This window comes from Camellia sinensis, chromosome 7, assembly GCF_055761805.1.
Source record: "Camellia sinensis isolate YWXY chromosome 7, ASM5576180v1, whole genome shotgun sequence".
In the NCBI taxonomy this organism is placed as follows: domain Eukaryota; kingdom Viridiplantae; phylum Streptophyta; class Magnoliopsida; order Ericales; family Theaceae; genus Camellia; species Camellia sinensis.
In genome coordinates this window covers 117,352,012-117,369,252 of record NC_138967.1, presented here as the reverse complement: position 1 = coordinate 117,369,252, position 17,241 = coordinate 117,352,012, and positions in this window count along the sequence as shown.

Here is a 17,241-nt window from a genome sequence, read left to right as displayed (position 1 = left end):
AATATATTAGGATTCTTTTGGATTATAATTATTTATTTATTTTTGGATGTATTTTTTTTTTTATATCCATGTAAGGGGATGCGTTTCACTGTCACCAATATATTTCAAGGTTGCCTTAACATGTTACACCATATTACCAACATGACTTCAAGTGGAGCCCACGCGCAAAATTGTATGGCCCATTTTTTTTGGACTCATATATATTATGCATAATTTGATGTTGTGGAATTAAGAGATGGTTTTGCTTCTTAAATAATTTTATTCAAAATTAGTTGGGTCCCATATTTTAGCTCACATAGGGGGAGATGATTATGAGCTTAGTGAAATTTTTGATCTCCTTATGTAAGTTAAAATATTGTATGCCAATTGTGTTTCGGAATAATTTTTTTTAAAAAAAGGCTTGCTAATGTCAAATCTTGTGCAATCAATGTAGCGAAATGGCCCCTAAGAATGTTGTTACTGACCTAACCAAAAATGAAATTCAATATTCGCTTAATGAATAAGAAGTCAGAGAAAAATTGACCACCCCTAAGATCCGATCTGAAGAAAGCCCAACACAATCGTGACTTGGAGACCCATTAGAATTGGGTCAAGGGAGATCGATGTGAGTGCTATAATATGCTTAGCAACATCCACAACGATCTCACGATTGAGACAAATCTCATTGCTCATGACATGTGGAATCAACTGAATATTACCTATGGGACCACGTCTGCAACTGAGTTGCATGCTCGTATTTTGAAATTTGTGTAATTTGAGCTTAAAGCAGAGTGCCTAGGGTCACACTGCAACACTATCCTTGTTGCCCATGCAGGGCAATGTCAGGCATCAGGCCTAAGTGCAACAAACAAGGAAAACGTCTTGGTATAGCTGGTAACCTTGGTCCTTAGAGAGGTAATATGGGAAAGCGCTGTCGAGGCAAGCATGCTAGAAATAAAAACCAGACCAAAGTCAAGTGCTATAACTGTGAAAAGCAAGGTCACTTTGCTCGGGAATGCATTGATGCAAAGAAGGCAGACCTTTCACTTAACTCTTTAAACACTTGTGCTTGTTCACATGTATGTGTTGATAATTCTCTCCATGATTGGATTGTAGAACTCAGAAGCAACCCACCATATAGTCTAAGAAAGAGTCAAGTTTGTGGATTACAGAAAGATACTTATGGGCAAGCAGTATATTACTTTGGGTAGTGGAACTCAAGAGGATGTCCTTCAAGTTGGTTCTTATCAGCTCAAGACACGTCTGGGGCATAGTTTACTCCTTGATGATGTGCTTTATGCACTTAGTGTCTAACGTAATTTTTTTTTATCAGTTATTGCTTTGCTAGGATTTGGTTTTAGTAATAGTTAGTTGGATTCCTTATTGAATAAGGGCTTGTATGGAAAAGGTTTTCTTTCCAACGGTTTATTTATGCTAGATTTGAATTTTTCCTCATATTCTTATGTGTCTTATGATAATGATACATTAAATCTTTTAATTGGCATGCTAGATTTAGTCACATAGGAAAAGGTAGAACGACTAGACTAGCTAAAGAAGGTCTGTTGGGGCATCTTTCTAATGTAAGTCTTCATGTGTGTGAGCCTTGTTTGGTAAGAAGGCCGGTACGAAGCCTTTTAGAAAGGCATTCAGAGCTTTATATCCTTTAGACTTAGTTCACTCTAACATTTGTGGACCTATAAATGTAAAGGCATGCCATAACGCTTCTTATTTCCTTACATTTTGTTGATGACTATTCGTGATTCAATTATGTCTATTTGTTCTCACATCGCTTTGAGGCATTGGATTGCTTCAAGCACTTTATGATACTGGTTAAGAATCAGATAGATAGAAAATTGACCATCCTTCGAACAGATCGAGGGTATGAGTATCTATCACATCAGTTTCAGGGACTGTATGAGGAAAGGGGATACGCAGGCAATTAATAATTCCAAGCACTTTGCAACAAAATGATGTAGCAAAGAGATAGAATCGTACTTTACTTGAAATGATTAGAAGGATGGTGGTGCAAATCAATCTCTATATATCTTTTTGTGGGGATACTCTTATGACTGCTGCCTACATCCTTAACCGTTTGCCTTTAAAGTCAGTTCCAACGACTCCATATGAATTATGGAAAGCAAACCTGATTTGGAGCCTTTACTGCCTTGGAGTTGGGTGAGTTTTGTTCACAATATTTCCCATAAGCATAGGAAATTAGGCCCTAGAGCAAACAAACAAGTGTTTATTAGATACTTAGAATGCTCAAAGGGTTTGTAAAGTATAGTGAACATCCTGATAGTGGAATGACTAAAAGTAAGTTGCAAGATGTGAATTTCATTAAGAATGAATTTTCTAGTATTGGTGAAGTAAAGAAAGATATTGTGCTATTTGAGTAACATGAATCTGAGGAAGTCACACCATCTTTTGGTGAGGGTGGAGAATTAGAGACTCATCCCGAAATCGCCAAAGATAGTAGAGTGATTTACCTTCTAGTGGGAGTATTTCACTAGAAAATGACTCAATAAGGATCCCAGTTACATAGAGGTGATCGTGGAATCATTCCTCATTGTCTTATGAGATTGAGGAGAAATCTTTCATGTATCCTCCGTTGGATCTTGATGAGCATGCTTCCTATGAGAAAGCTTTAGTTTCACCGAATGCTACTGAGTGAATGGCTGCTATGAAGGATGAAACGAGTTTTATGGCTCGAAACCGAGTTTGGGAGTTGGTTGACTTTACACCTGTGCGCAAGACTATTAGCAATAAGTGGGTCTTAAAAGTTAAGCGCAAGGCTGACAGGTCAAAAGTCCGTAGGGCTATACCCAAAGAGAGGGTATAAATATTCTCCCCAGTGGTGAGATTAGCTCTCATTCGCCTAAATTCTAACTATTGTCGCATATTTGGATTTGGAACTTTTTCCAAATGGATGTTATGATTGTATTTCTTAATGGAGAACTAGACGAGGAGATCCATAAGGATCAACTAGAAGGCCTCGAGGTTAATAGACAAGAGCGCAAAGCATGCCAGCTCAAACGTTCCATTTATGGCCTAAAGCAATTGTCTAGATAATGTTATTTTAGATTTCATGAAAATCATCTTTTTTGAGTGGGCTTCAAATGATGGGGGAAGACCATTGTATCGTTGTATGTTGACGACATGTTGTTACCTGGAAATGATATGGAAATGATTCTTGCCACTAAAAAATGATTGTCCTTTACTTTTGAAATAAAGGATATGGGAGAGGCAAATTATGTGCTCGGAGTTAAGATCTTGAGAGATTACTATAAGAGACTTCTCTATTTGTCTCAAGAGACTTACATTAAGAGGATCTTAGAATGGTCTCAGATGCACTATTCCAAACCCATTGACAATCCGATTGAGAAGGGACGTAATTTGAGCATTGACTCTTGCCCTAATAACAGATAAAGAAAAGAAACAAATGGCAATGGTTCCCTTTGTGAGTGCAGTTGGTAGTCTGATGTACACTGTGGTGTGTACTTGATCGGACATATGCTTTGTAGTGGGTATGGTTAGCCATTACTAGAGTAACACAAGACTTGTTCACTAGCAAGCAGTGAATAGGATTTTTTCGCCATCTTTGTCCATGATGGAGTTAGAGTACGTTGCTTGTTCAGCAACAGTACTTGAGGTTATTTGGTTGAGGACATTCCTATAGCGCCTAGGGATCATGGCTCTTGCAGATGAAACTGTTTGATCCATATTGATAGTATGTGAACTTTGGCATATTCTAGGGATCCTAAGTGTCTTGATAGGACCGAACACATCGACATTTGTTTTCAATTTATTTGAGGTGTGATTGCACAGGGGAGGTAGTCCCACAACATATCTCCAATAGCAAGATAGTGGTCGATCCACTACTAGAAATACTTCCAAACTAATGTTAGAAGTTTAGGACTTCATAGGATCTTGGATACCTCATTGACTATGTTGGATATTTTTATGAGTATCTTATGCATAATAATTAATTCATGTGGTTTTATTGCATAATTGATACTATTAGCACACGTTGTATATGATGTCACCAGGCTTAGATCGGCCTTCTCACACTGGCGCTTGTAGAGCGAGCGAGATGAGACATTAGTTATCTTGGCGGTAAGAGAGTAAGCGAGGTAAATGTTTTGTAACTTGAGAAATGAATAAAACTGATTCATTATGAGATATTGCCTTAGCATTGGCTAAGATGAGACTTTCAAAAGTCAAACATGAAGTTATCCACAGCTTCATGGAGCCTGAATATAGCCAAATGTGAGGTCTTAGATAGGTGCTTGATGAGAAAATATGCTAAAAAACTCAGATTAGGCGCTGAAATAGCAACTAGACTAAGATTCGTATGGCGTTAGAGAGTGACAAACCCAATCTAGTGTGAGCTCCGCCGAAACATACATATCATATTGTATGTGCTACCATCAACCACTTAAGGGAGTGGCTAGATGGATCCTTACTCTAGCACTGTGTGAACCCTGCTAGGCCAATAATAGGCCTACATTATGCCCTTGAACCTGGAACTATGTCATGAAGTGATGATTTGATGTCGCTACTTTGGCATGTCATCCAAGGGTCATAATGAATACGATCTAGAGGACCATGTATAGTAAAGTGTTCAAGCTTGAGTGAATTGATATGAGTGGCTAATAAATATTATTGGAAATCACACCTTTGTATTGTAGCTCATTGCCTAGGCGATTGTGTCGGATTTGAGATCATGATATAATCATGAGTACAGATACAATATTGAGGTCAAGCATGTTTATGAGCTATGACTCACGAGGGGTTTTAAAATGTTTGATCTGATGTGATCCAACAAATCTGGGGTGTAGACAAGATATTTTGAGTGATTTGCTATGTTAGTTTATGGTAGCTTAATATAGCACTCTTACCTTTATACCTCCTCGTCTGGTCGCACGCTCATTTTTTCGTATGAGGGGTGGACTGAACGAGAGATTAAGAAATGACAATTGTGAATGTAACCAATGATATAAATGAGTGAGAGATATTGGAAATTGGGTCAGATTTGACCCAACTCATAACCCATAGAGCATCCACATGGGTTGTAGATAATTTACACGATTTAATAAATAAGATAACTAAGAAATTATCTAATGAAGTGTTTAAATTGTTATGGAAGTCTACAACTCCACTTCTATTTGAAATGATATATATCATATATCTAATATAGAGAAAATATACGTGTTATTGTTGTGAGAGTTTACCCAAAAAAATCTCTGCATAATTTCTCTCTCTGTTACTTCCTCTTAGGTCACCATTATAGAACCTAGGTATTTGAAGTGCAGAGACAACATTGACGAATTCTATAGCGATCCTGGTTTTCCCTCCATTGGTTGTTGTATTTTGGACTTAGGTTTCGTGGTGTTGGTTTTGTGTATATCTTGTTTTCGTCCTTTAATTCCTTGTATTCGAATTTTGGGATGTATTGGGCATGTGTGTATCAAGTTGGTAGTGAGTTTAAACCAATTGTTGCTGCCCAAATTTTTGCTTCTTCGCTCGAGCGAGGCTTTTGTCGCTCGAGCAAGCTCTATGTTTTAGTTCCTTCGCTCGAGCTAGGGTTCCTTCGCTCGAGCGAGAGTTGAGTGGTGTGTCTGGTGGCTCGAGCGAGAAGTCTTGCGCTCGAGCTTGCGTCGGCGTCTGGTTCTGGACCTAAAGGTTGCATTTCTTGGCTCGAGCGAGCTTTCCTTCGCTCGAGCGTGCTTCTGGGTTGCAGACCTGAAGCTTCGTATTGTTGGCTCGAGCGTGCCTTGAATATATCAGTTGGCAGTAGCAGGTTACACTTCAACTTTTCATCGTCTCCTTCGCTCGAGCGTGCCTTGAATATATCAGTTGGCAGCAGCAGGTTACACTTCAACTTTTCATCGTCTTCCTTTCTCAAACCCTTGATCTGGCTGCACCCTCTCTCTCTATACACCTTCTCTCTAAGAATATACCTAGTTCTAGTGTGTTTGTACACTATTTCCTTTGTATAAAAGTTGGTGCTCGGTGTGGGCTTCGCTTTGATCCGAAAATCCTTAGGTTTGGAGCATTTCGAGTTTCACCATCTTCTCCATTTGGTCTCTTTATTTGAGGTAGGAATAACCTACTCCTTTCTATGGGTTTTGACATAGACATTATGTATTTTGTATAAATGGTGGATTTTGGTGATTTTGGGAAAATTAGGGTTTGTTTTGAGGTTATGAAAAGGGGGTTTTCAAAATGTTAAATTCCATGTGTATGTGAGACCTTGGAAAATGGTATTATTGTTGTTAAATTGGTGAAATTGAACCTTAGAGTTGGTAATGGAAAAAGGGGGAAAATGCCCTAATTATGTTGAATAATTAATTTGAATAATTAATTTTGGGAAATATGAAATTGAGTTGGAAATCATGGGATTGGGAAATTATGGAATTAAATGGTGCAGTTGGATTAATTTATCACTCACCTATGTAAATGTTGATATTTTATCTGTTTGATAAATTTATTATTTGTTTAGAGATAACTGCTTTGGGTTATCGGTGAAGGATAGTCTTGAATGTTGTAGACACTGTATGTTGATTAGGGAAAACTAAAACTAATCATGTGGAATAGGTCATTGAATATGACGGTTGGAATAATACATCGAATATGTGTATTGATTGATCATTGTATATGATATGTGTTAAATACATTGTATATGTATATTGTTTGGGAGGAGATAGGCGATGTACTCCATGGTTTGAGAGGAGATAAGGGATGGACTCTCAAACCCGTTTGGGAGGAGATAAGGGATGGACTCCATTGATAACTAAGTTGGCCAGAGTGTCCAGGGTGAAAGTCCCGAAATTCTAATTGCATTTGCATAACGTAGATAATTAAAGTATTGGAAGTGCTTTAAATATGAGTTGTAATCTCATTTGAATTGTGAATGAAGGAAGTGTTTTAATATGGGATTTGGTCTCATTTAATTGTTTGGCTAGGTTCTGAGCCATGTTTATGAATTGAATTGGTTAAGTAAAGGAAAGTGGGATGAAACATGTACATATTTGTCATGGAACTAGATTGTGTTGTAAGCTGGTTTATAACTGTTAGCCATTTATCAAATGCTAATGTTTTAGTTATTGCTCATATCTGGTTTAGTATATCTCTACTGGGCATTGGCTCACCCTATATGGGACATCATTTTCAGGTTCAGGTGATATGCCACCTCCAAGGACGTAGCTTGGGAGGCTTAGAGGCTGAAGAACTTTTGTTGTTATCCTTTTGTGTATTATATGTAAATTCAAGCCAAGTGCTTAATGTGTTCTTGAGTTAGTACTCTCTTTTTGTCACCAAGTGTTGGCTTGGAAAGTTGTAAGCCCATAGGGTATTTACTTTTGTTGTCAACATGTAATACTTTTGTATTTATTACTCTGATGAATGGAAATATGTTTTATTCTCTTAAGTTTATGGATGTCATGAATGTATGATTTATGGGATTATTTTGAGGGCGTTACAACTTGGTATCAGAGCGTACTGGGTTTGAATACTTCGGGTACGTGGGAAGTGGTTAGTACCACAATGGGTTTGTCTCGTTTGTTAGAGACTTAGGTGTAATGTTATGTACTTATGTGATAACATGTTTATGTGACTATACGGGTATGAGATTTAGCTTCTAGGATGTTGATTGGATCCTTGGGTTTCTGGGAGTCCTGTTGGAAAAGCACTTGATCAATGCTGTTTCTAACTGGAACTCTAGTAACGTCTCGGGACTGTCATTATCCGGAAACGAAATTTGTAAGTGCTTATGTGATTATGTGCCTATGTGGAATGAGTTACTGTTGTCCAATGCATTAGGACGCGAGTGATATAGCTTCGACACATTTGTGAATGTGCTAATGTTTTCGTTACCTTTATTAGGATGTCAAGACGAGGACGTGGAGGTAGGCGAGGTAGGCCTAAGAGGTAGGAGATGCCTATACTGGATGAGATTCCGGTGTAGCAGAAGGGTGTTGGTTAGGCCAATGTGGCCGAGCTAGTAGGTCAGCAGGCCATGGGCGCCTTAGCTCGCGAGATGGCAGGAGCTTTGAGGGAATCTATGGACATTCTCAGGGCTGAGAATCAAGTTCAGGCCCATGTGACTGAGGCAGGGCCATGTTTTCTGAAGAGGGAGTTTTTCCGGTCTAATCCGGACGAGTTTCTGGGGGATCCCAAGAAGCCACTTAAGGTTGATGAGTGGCTTGAGCAGATGACGAAGACGTTTGAGATGCTTGGCATCGAAGACGGGGCTTTGAAGGTGACCTTGGCATCCTTCCAGCTGAAGGGAGACGCGGGTTAGTGGTGGAAGTTTGTTTGGGACCGAATTAGTGGGACTTGGGAGGCTTTCATTGGTGCCTTTCAGGAGAAGTTTCTGTCTCCCGCTGTCAGGGAGAAGTTGAGGGATCAGTTCTGTCAGCTCAAGTAGCTGAGTACATCAATGGACGAGTTTAAGGCCGCATTTACTAGCTTATCGAGGTTTGCTCCTGAGTTAGTGGTGTTTGAGGAACGCTGTTGTCTTGAATTTGAGAAGAAGTTAAGGACCGGGCTCAAGATAAGAGTTACGGGGTCCATGACTCGGGAGTACGGGCGCCTTGTGGATGCTGCGGCCCATATGGAGATTATTATGCATGAGGAGGAGGAAAGGATAAGGGGTTCCAAGAGGAGTCAGGATGGCCAGGGGGACGGTAGGAGGCAGAGGGGTTCTAACCCTCAGCAGTCCTAGGGTGCTTTTGTGAGATCTACCTTTCTAGTGCTGAGTTCAGGCTCTGGGAGAGGCAGTCAGGGAGACTTTACTTGTTACAAATGTGGTCAGCTGGGCCACAAGTCTCTAGCTTGCCCGAAGAGGGGAGGAGGTCAGAGAGCAGCTTCATCTTTGACTCGTTTCAGAGCCAGAGTTAGGGCAGAGGCCAACTGCTCTTATGTTATCAGTGTGGTCAGGCGGGGCACCTGAAGAGGTTTTGCCTATAGTTGAGTGGCACCTCTGGTGCATCTGGGTCGAGGGAGAGTTATCAGCTAGCTCAGTTAGTTCAAGCCTCGAGGGCCAATCAGGGAGCCTCATCATCTCAGTCTGTGCAGTAGTCTTTTGCTCCGAGAGGTGAGCAGGTAGATCAGAGACCTTCTGGGCGTGTGTATGCTGTTACCGTATAGGATCTTATACCGGCTCCATCTGTTGTGAGAGGTACCTTTTTGTTTTGTAACTCGGTTGCTAGTGTGTTGATTGATACGGGTGCAGCCCATTCCTTTATATCTGCTGCATTTACATCTATTTTGGGGTTGGAGTTGGCATAGTTAGCTTCTCCTATTTGTGTAGTATCACCTGTTGGGGGTGAGTTGATTCTGAAACAGGGGTGTCGGGGCTGTGATATAGAGGTCGCCGACCGCCGGCTTCCATTTTCTTTTGTAGTTATGGCTATGTCGGGTTTTGATGTGATTTTGGGTATGGACTGGTTATCATCATACCAGGCTGTTATTGATTGCTACCGCTAGAGGTTTACTGTATGTACCTTGAGCGGGGATTGCTTTCATTTCTTGGGGGATCGGGTTGGTAGAGTTTTGCCACCGGTGTATGATCTGCGAGGGTGGAGTGAGCTTAGTGGTCTTCTCGCTAGCTTTATGAGTAGTGAGTGTGATGAGATCCAGATTGAGTTACCCAGAGTGGTTTGTGAGTACTTGGACGTCTTTCCCGAGGATCTTGTTAGTTTGCCACCCCATCGAGAGATTGAGTTCTCTATTGATTTAGTGCCCGGTACGGCGCCGATTTCTATGGCACCGTATTATTTTGCCCCAGCCGAGTTGAGTGAGTTGAAGATTTAGCTCCAGGAGTTGCTAGATAAGGGCTTTATCCTCCCTAGTGCTTTGCCGTGGGGAGCATCGGCCCTCTTTGCTAAAAAGAAAGATGGTGCCTTGAGACTTTGTATTGATTACCGGAAGTTGAATCGGGCTACGGTTAAGAACAAGTACCATATGCCTCGTATAGATGATCTATTTGACTAGTTGAAAGGGTCCCGTTGTTTCTCCAAAATAGATTTGAGATCGGGTTACCATCAGTTGAGGGTCAGGGAGGAAGATATTCCGAAGATGGCATTCCGTACGCGGTATGGCCATTATGAGTTTCTGGTGATGCCTTTTGGGCTCACCAATGCACCGGCAGTGTTTATGGACTTGATGAACCGGATATTCCGGGAGTTCTTAGATCGCTTTGTGGTCGTCTTTGTGGACGTCATCCTGATTTATCCACCTTCTGAGGAGGAGCACGAGGAACACTTGAGAGTGGTGCTTGAGTTGCTTAGAGCCTATAAGCTATATGCTAAGTTTGGAAAGTGTGAGTTCTGGATAAGAGAGGTTAAATTCTTAGGCCATGTAGTCTTCGGGGAAGGAGTGTCTGTTGATACATCCAAGATAGAGGCAGTGTAGGATTGGGCACAGCCTAAGAGTGTTTTTGACATCCGCAGTTTTTTGGGATTAGCCGGTTATTACCGTCAGTTTGTGAAGGATTTCTCCAGGCTAGCTTCGTCGTTGACTCGATTGACGCGGAAATGGGTCAAATTTGTATGGAGTGAGACTTGTGAAAAGTCGTTCCAAGAGTTGAAAGTTAGACTTACCACCGCTCTAGTGTTGATTATTCCGGAGAGAGGTTTGGGTTATGCGGTTTATTGTGATGCTTCACGAGAGGGTTTGGGTTGTGTGTTGATGCAAGAGGGGAAAGTGGTAGCCTATGGCTCGCGGCAGTTGAAAACACATGAGAGGAATTACCTTACACATGACCTAGAGTTAGCAGCTGTGATTTTTGCCCTGAAGATTTGGAGGCACTACCTTTATGGTGAGAGATTCGAGGTATTCTCGGATCATAAGAGTCTGAAATATCTGTTTACACAGAAAGACTTGAATTTGAGGCAGAGGAGATGGATGGATTTCATTGAGGATTATGACTTCGAGTTGCATTACCATCCGGGGAAGGCCAATGTTGTGGCCGATCCCCTTAGCAGGAAATCCATCAGTGATATAGCTTGTATAGCCATCTGGGAGTGGAAAATGTTGGGTGCACTTGGTGAGTTTGATTTGCTACTAGGCAAATCTGTTGAGTCTGCGGCCTTGTTTTCTGTGGTTACGCAGCCTACACTTGTGAATCGAGTGTTAGAGGCACAGAGAGGTGACCTTGAGATAGAATCCCTCCGGGAGAAGATCTCCGGTGGGAAGGTTGAAAAGGGTTTGACTGTGTATCCCGACCTGAGTGTGAGGTACGGAGACCGTTTGTTTGTGCCGGAGTCTTGCCGAGAGGAAGTACTCCGAGAGTTTCACCATTCACGCCTTGCGGTGCATCCGGAAGGCACTAAGATGTATTGTGATTTGGGTCGCCAATTTTGGTAGAGGGATATGAAGAAAGAAGTGGCAGTTTTTGTTTCTAATTGCCTTACTTGTCAGCAAGTGAAGGCCGAACATCAAAGGCCAGCGGGTTTGTTGCAACCCTTGCCTATAGCCGAGTGGAAATGGGAGCATGTCATGATGGACTTCGTTGTAGGTCTTCCGAGGACTTAGCGAGGTAGTGATGCTATTTGGGTGGTTGTAGACCGGTTGATTAAGTCAGTGCACTTTATTTCTATGCGCGTGAGAGATTCGGTAGATCATCTTGCCGACTTGTATATTCGGGACATAGTGAGGTTGCACGGGTTCCCAGTGTCGATCGTCTCAGATAGAGACCCACGTTTTACTGCTAGGTTGTGGCAGAGTTTGCAGAGTGCCTTAGGTACTAGATTGACCTTTAGCACGGCGTATCATCCTCAGACTGACGGGCAGTCTGAGTGTACTATTCAGATCCTTGAGGATATGCTTCGAGGATGTATCCTTGACTTTAGTGGGTCGTGGGAGAGGCACTTGCCCTTAGTGGAGTTTGCCTACAACAAAAGTTTCCAATCTAGTATTGGTATGGCATCGCTTGAGGCCTTGTATGGCCGACCGTGTAGGTCTCCAGTTTGTTGGGCCGAGGTCGGTGATGCACCTTTGTTGGGCCCGGAGTTGGTGCGGGAAACGACGGAGAAAGTTGAACTTATCCGTAGGAGGCTTGTTACAGCCTAGAGTCACTAGAAGAGTTATGCCGACCATAGGAGGAGAGCTTTGGCATTTGAGGCGGGTGATCATGTCTTTTTGAAAATATCACCTAGGCGGGGTTTGATGAGGTTTGGGAAGTTGTCCCCTCGGTTTATTGGTCCTTTCGAGATTCTTGAGAGGATTGGGGAGGTTGCATACCGTTTAGCTTTACCGCCGCAGTTGTCTGGAGTTTGTGACGTGTTTCATGTTAGTATGCTTCGGAAGTACGAGCCGGATCCGTCTCATGTATTGGATTGGACCGACTTAGAGGTTGACGAGGATATCTCGTATGAGGAGAGACCGGTGCGGGTCTTAGATAGGCGGGATCAAGTCTTGCGAGGCAAGACCATTCCCTTGGTAAAAGTTTTGTGAAAACATCACGGGGTTGAGGAAGCCACTTGGGAACGCGACTTAGATGTCCATGAAAAATATCCAGACTTGTTTGATAATGTTTAACCATGTATTGGAAGTTTTGTTTTGTTGATAAACTTTAAGAACATTGAATATGTCTTAAGTTGTAAAACATTGTATATGTTTTGGTTTATGGGAGTATTGTAATGGTTGGTTATGCCTTGAAAATGGACGATAATTTAGCATTGTATATGTTGATTGTGTTATGGAAATGCAAATATATTATTAACATTGAATATGTTATGAAATGGTGGAATATGATATTGGAATTTGTTGGATCTGAAAGAAATGCATGTTGATAATGCATGTTGCAACATATATTGTGAATTGCCTCTTGAAAAGAGATGGGATGACCGGTAATGGGTTAAGTTGTTGAATATTGAATTGTAATATTGTTGGGAATTGAGAAATCATGTTTTTGAAACTTATAACTAATTTCAGGGACGGAATTCTTTATGGGGGGAGGTTATAGCGATCCCGGTTTTCCCTCCATTGGTTGTTGTATTCCAGACTTAGGTTCCGTGGTGTTGGTTTTGTGTATATCTTGTTTTCGTCCTTTAATTTCTTGTATTCGAATTTTAGAATGTATTGGGCAGGTGTGTATCAGGTTGGTAGTGAGTTTAAACCAATAGTTGCTGCCCAGATTTTTGCTTCTTTGCTCGAGCGAGGCTTTTGTCGCTCGAGCGAGCTCTATGTTTTAGTTCCTTTGCTCAAGCCAAGGTTCCTTCGCTCGAACGAGAGTTGAGTGGTGTGTCTGGTGGCTCGAGCGAGAAGTCTTGCGCTTGAGCTTGCGTCTGCGTCTGGTTCTGGACCTGAAGGTTACATTTCTTGGCTCGAGCGAGCTTTCCTTCGCTCGAGCGAGCAAGGACTATGTTTTGGGTTTCTTCGCTTGAGCGAGCTTTTCTTCCCTCAAGCGTGCTTCTGGGTTGCAGACCTGAAGCTTCGTATTGTTGGCTCGAGCGAGGCTTTGTGTGCTCGAGTGAGGTTTCTTTGTGTCTGGTCGCTCGAGCGACCACTCCTTCGCTCGAGCGAGCCTTGAATATATCAGTTGGCAGCAGCGGGTTACACTTCACTTTTTCATTGTCTTCCTTTCTTAAACCCTAGATCCAGTTGCACCCTCTCTCTCTATACACCTTCTCTCTAAGAATACACCTAGTTCTAGTGTGTTTCTACACTATTTCCTTTGTATAAAAGTTAGAGCTCGATGTGGGCTTCACTTTGATCCAAAAATCCTTGGGTTTGGAGCATTTCGAGTTTCACTATCTTCTCCATTTGGTCTCTTCATTTGAGGTAGGGATAACCTACTCCTTTCTATGGGTTTTGACATTGACATTATGTATTTTGTATAATTTTATGTTTACAATTTTAATTTTTCTTAATAAAATTTTAATTTTGTTGAAAATAAAATAAAAATAAAACCAAGATGTGGCTTTTGTATAATAGCATAGAAATATTTGTAGTATAGAAATGTAGTTATACATGCTATTATTATCATCTCAAATAATATAATAAGAGTTTGGTACAATCACCACCAAGGTGATGGATAAGAAAAAGTAAATTACAAACATACCTTCTAAGATTTACTTAAATTACAAATTACTCCTTATAATTTTACAAATTACATTATGTTCCTAAGATTTATAATTTCATAACAAATAGGTCCTTTTATTAATAAATCATCATGTTAATTAATAGTTTTTAATAATATTAAAATTTTATTTCAATTAATAATTCAGATAATTTTATTATTGTATAGGTAAATAGTTAGAAATTTCACTTTCAATTAATTCTGTTAAATAAAAAATTCTGATAAGGAGGTATTTGTAATTTTTCAAATAATGAGGAGCAATTCATATTTTAAGCAAATCTCAAGAAGAGTATTTGTAATTTACCTATAAAAAATTGAAGACGCAAGGGTTAGAGTTACTTGTTTGTCATATAAGAAAATGGAGGTAAGCAACTTTTATGTTTTAATAATGAACATTGGATATTAACTTAATTAGAAGGATCCATCTAAAAAAAAGAAAATTTACCTATAAATTTCTTCTTGAGAAAATGTTAATTTGATTAGTATTAAGAGTTTTCTTATACACTAATTAGTCCAATTGATTATAGAAATGTAAATTTAATATATTATTTGAAAATTAGATTTGCAGTTATACTCTAATTTGTATTATTTTTTTATATTTTATTTTTCTTTTGTGCTAGAAACTTAAGATATACAACTTGTGAGAATCAAATTTGAAATAAATTTTTATATGAAAATCTTTTTTATTTGGAATAACTTGAAATATGAGATTCTTCAAATATTTCAAAAAGATATAGGAGTACAAAAACTCTTTACTAAGTTTTGAACAAATGTATAATTTCAATCTGTAACACTCTAATGTAACACTCAAACGTCACACACTCTAATGTAACATTCTAAAAAAATTTCTTAGTGTGACACTCCAATATAACACAAATTTTTTTTATTAGTATACTTTTTTCAAACGTAATATTTCAATGTAATATTTTAAAAAAAGATACGAGATTCTTCAAACCATTCCAAATGGGTGTCGGATTCTTCAAATCATTCCAAAATGAGTACAAAAATTTCTTAGTAAGTTTTGGATAAATATATAATTTCAAACTATGGGTGTTATGTTTGAAAAAAATACATTAGGTAGTTTTTTAATATTTTTATGTGTGTTACATTGGAGTATTATGTTTAAGATCACATTGATTGGAGTGCTACAATTGGAAAAAGTACACTAAAGAGTTTTTGTGTGTTATAATGCAGTATTACGTTTGAAAAAAAATACACAGAGGAGTTTTTTGGTGTGTTATATTAGAGTGTTATGTTCTTATTCGTAATGTGGGATTTGTTCCAGAAAGAAGGAAAATCCAAAACCTCTATAGTGCGAATTGTCCAAATGTGTAATTTCACTTTGAGAAAAATCCACTTTTATCCCTCAAAATTAAACCAAAACGTGTAAGTAACTACATTTTTTTATAATTTTCACTTTAATAGGATTTTTGAGTTCATAACAAAAAAGAATGATTAAACAATTCATAAAAATATATTGAGATTATTGGTGTTTAAAAAAAAAGAAATTGTTCAGAAGGAAGGCACGGTTGTTATAATTTATCTCTCTCTCTCTCTCTCTCTCTCTCTCTCTCTCTCTCTCTTCCCTCCTCGATATATCTCAGTTTTATTTATTAGAAATCTATTTTGATTTTTTGAAATAAATTATTAGGAATAATGATATTTTGTTATCACGTGAATTGAGTATATTAAAGTAGTTTTAAGTTTGTTCTCCAAATAATAATAAAGTAGTTTTAATTTAGAAAAATGTTACAGATCTCAAAAGTTTTACTAAAATTTTTACTAAATATCTCACATAGGTGTAGGATCCACCATGTGTCTCATGTAGATCCCACACTCATGTAAAACATTTAATAAAAATTTTGATAAAACTTTTATGATTTCTAACATTACTCTTTAATTTAAAGATGGAATTTATTTTAACAACCTCATAGTTATAGGTCATACACCCAATATCAGTAAAGTTATTATTTTTTGGCTGTTTCGAAAAAAAAAAAAAAAAAAAAAACAAACAAACAAACAAACAGAGGCCTTCCACAATATTAATTAGGAGTTTTCAATATATATATTTTTAAATTTTATTTTAAGGATGTGTCTAAGATGAAATCATAAGGTCAATTTGAGATATAATTTAAGGAAAATGATCTATCTCTCAAATATTTTCCCCCACTCTCCCAATGATGTAGCAAACAATTCCAACCAATCAATTCTCTTCAAATTCTTCTCCCATTTTCAAAATTGTTTACCATATCATTGGAGTGGAGTTTGAAGGGGGAAAAATTGAGAGGATGGAATATTAAATTATATTAACAATGTCTACATAATGTGATTCACAAAAATTTTGTGATATTATTTTCATTAACAATGTCTCCATAATGTGGTTCACAATAGTTTTTCTAAGTTTGCATTGTTCAAAGTCTGTATTCTATCTTTCACTTAAATTTCTTAATATTCACACATCAATTTTTTTAATAAGAATTATATTAAACTAAAAAATAAGCCAATTTTTTTTATTAAATTTGGTTAATTGAATTTTTGCTTATTTTTTATTTAAATTTGATTTGATTTCTTTTTTATTTTTTTATTTTAATGTCAAACTTTAGGAGGCCTTTTTCAAATCAAAATTTTAAGACTAGGACAAGGAGGTTCAATCCCTTTCTAACAGTATGGAGGAAAGAAAGAATTTAAAAAGGTAAATGGGGGATGCCACATATTCAATCTTTCAGATTCATAGAATGTCTCTCCTAGTGCTTTTATTTTTAAAGGTAAATTACATATATACTTTTTAAAATTTGTTTAAAATATAAATCATTTTAAAAAATTATAAATATTTTTTTGTTAGAATTTTTTATTTAATAAAATTAACTGAATAAAATAAAATTCTTAAGTTCTCTTTTATACAATAATAAAATTATTTACATTATTAATTAAAATAAATTTCGGACATCCTTAAAAATTATTAATTGACTTGGTAATTTATTAATAAAATGAGTTATTTGTTATGAAATTAAAAAATTCTGAGAATGAGATGTAATTTCTAAAACTACAAGAGTAATTCATGTTTTAAATAAATCTCAAAAGGGATATTTATAATTTATTTTTAATAATATAAGTGATTCCTAACTTCTTTGACCTGAACAAGTTTGTTGTATAAGATAATCTCAACAAAATGAAAA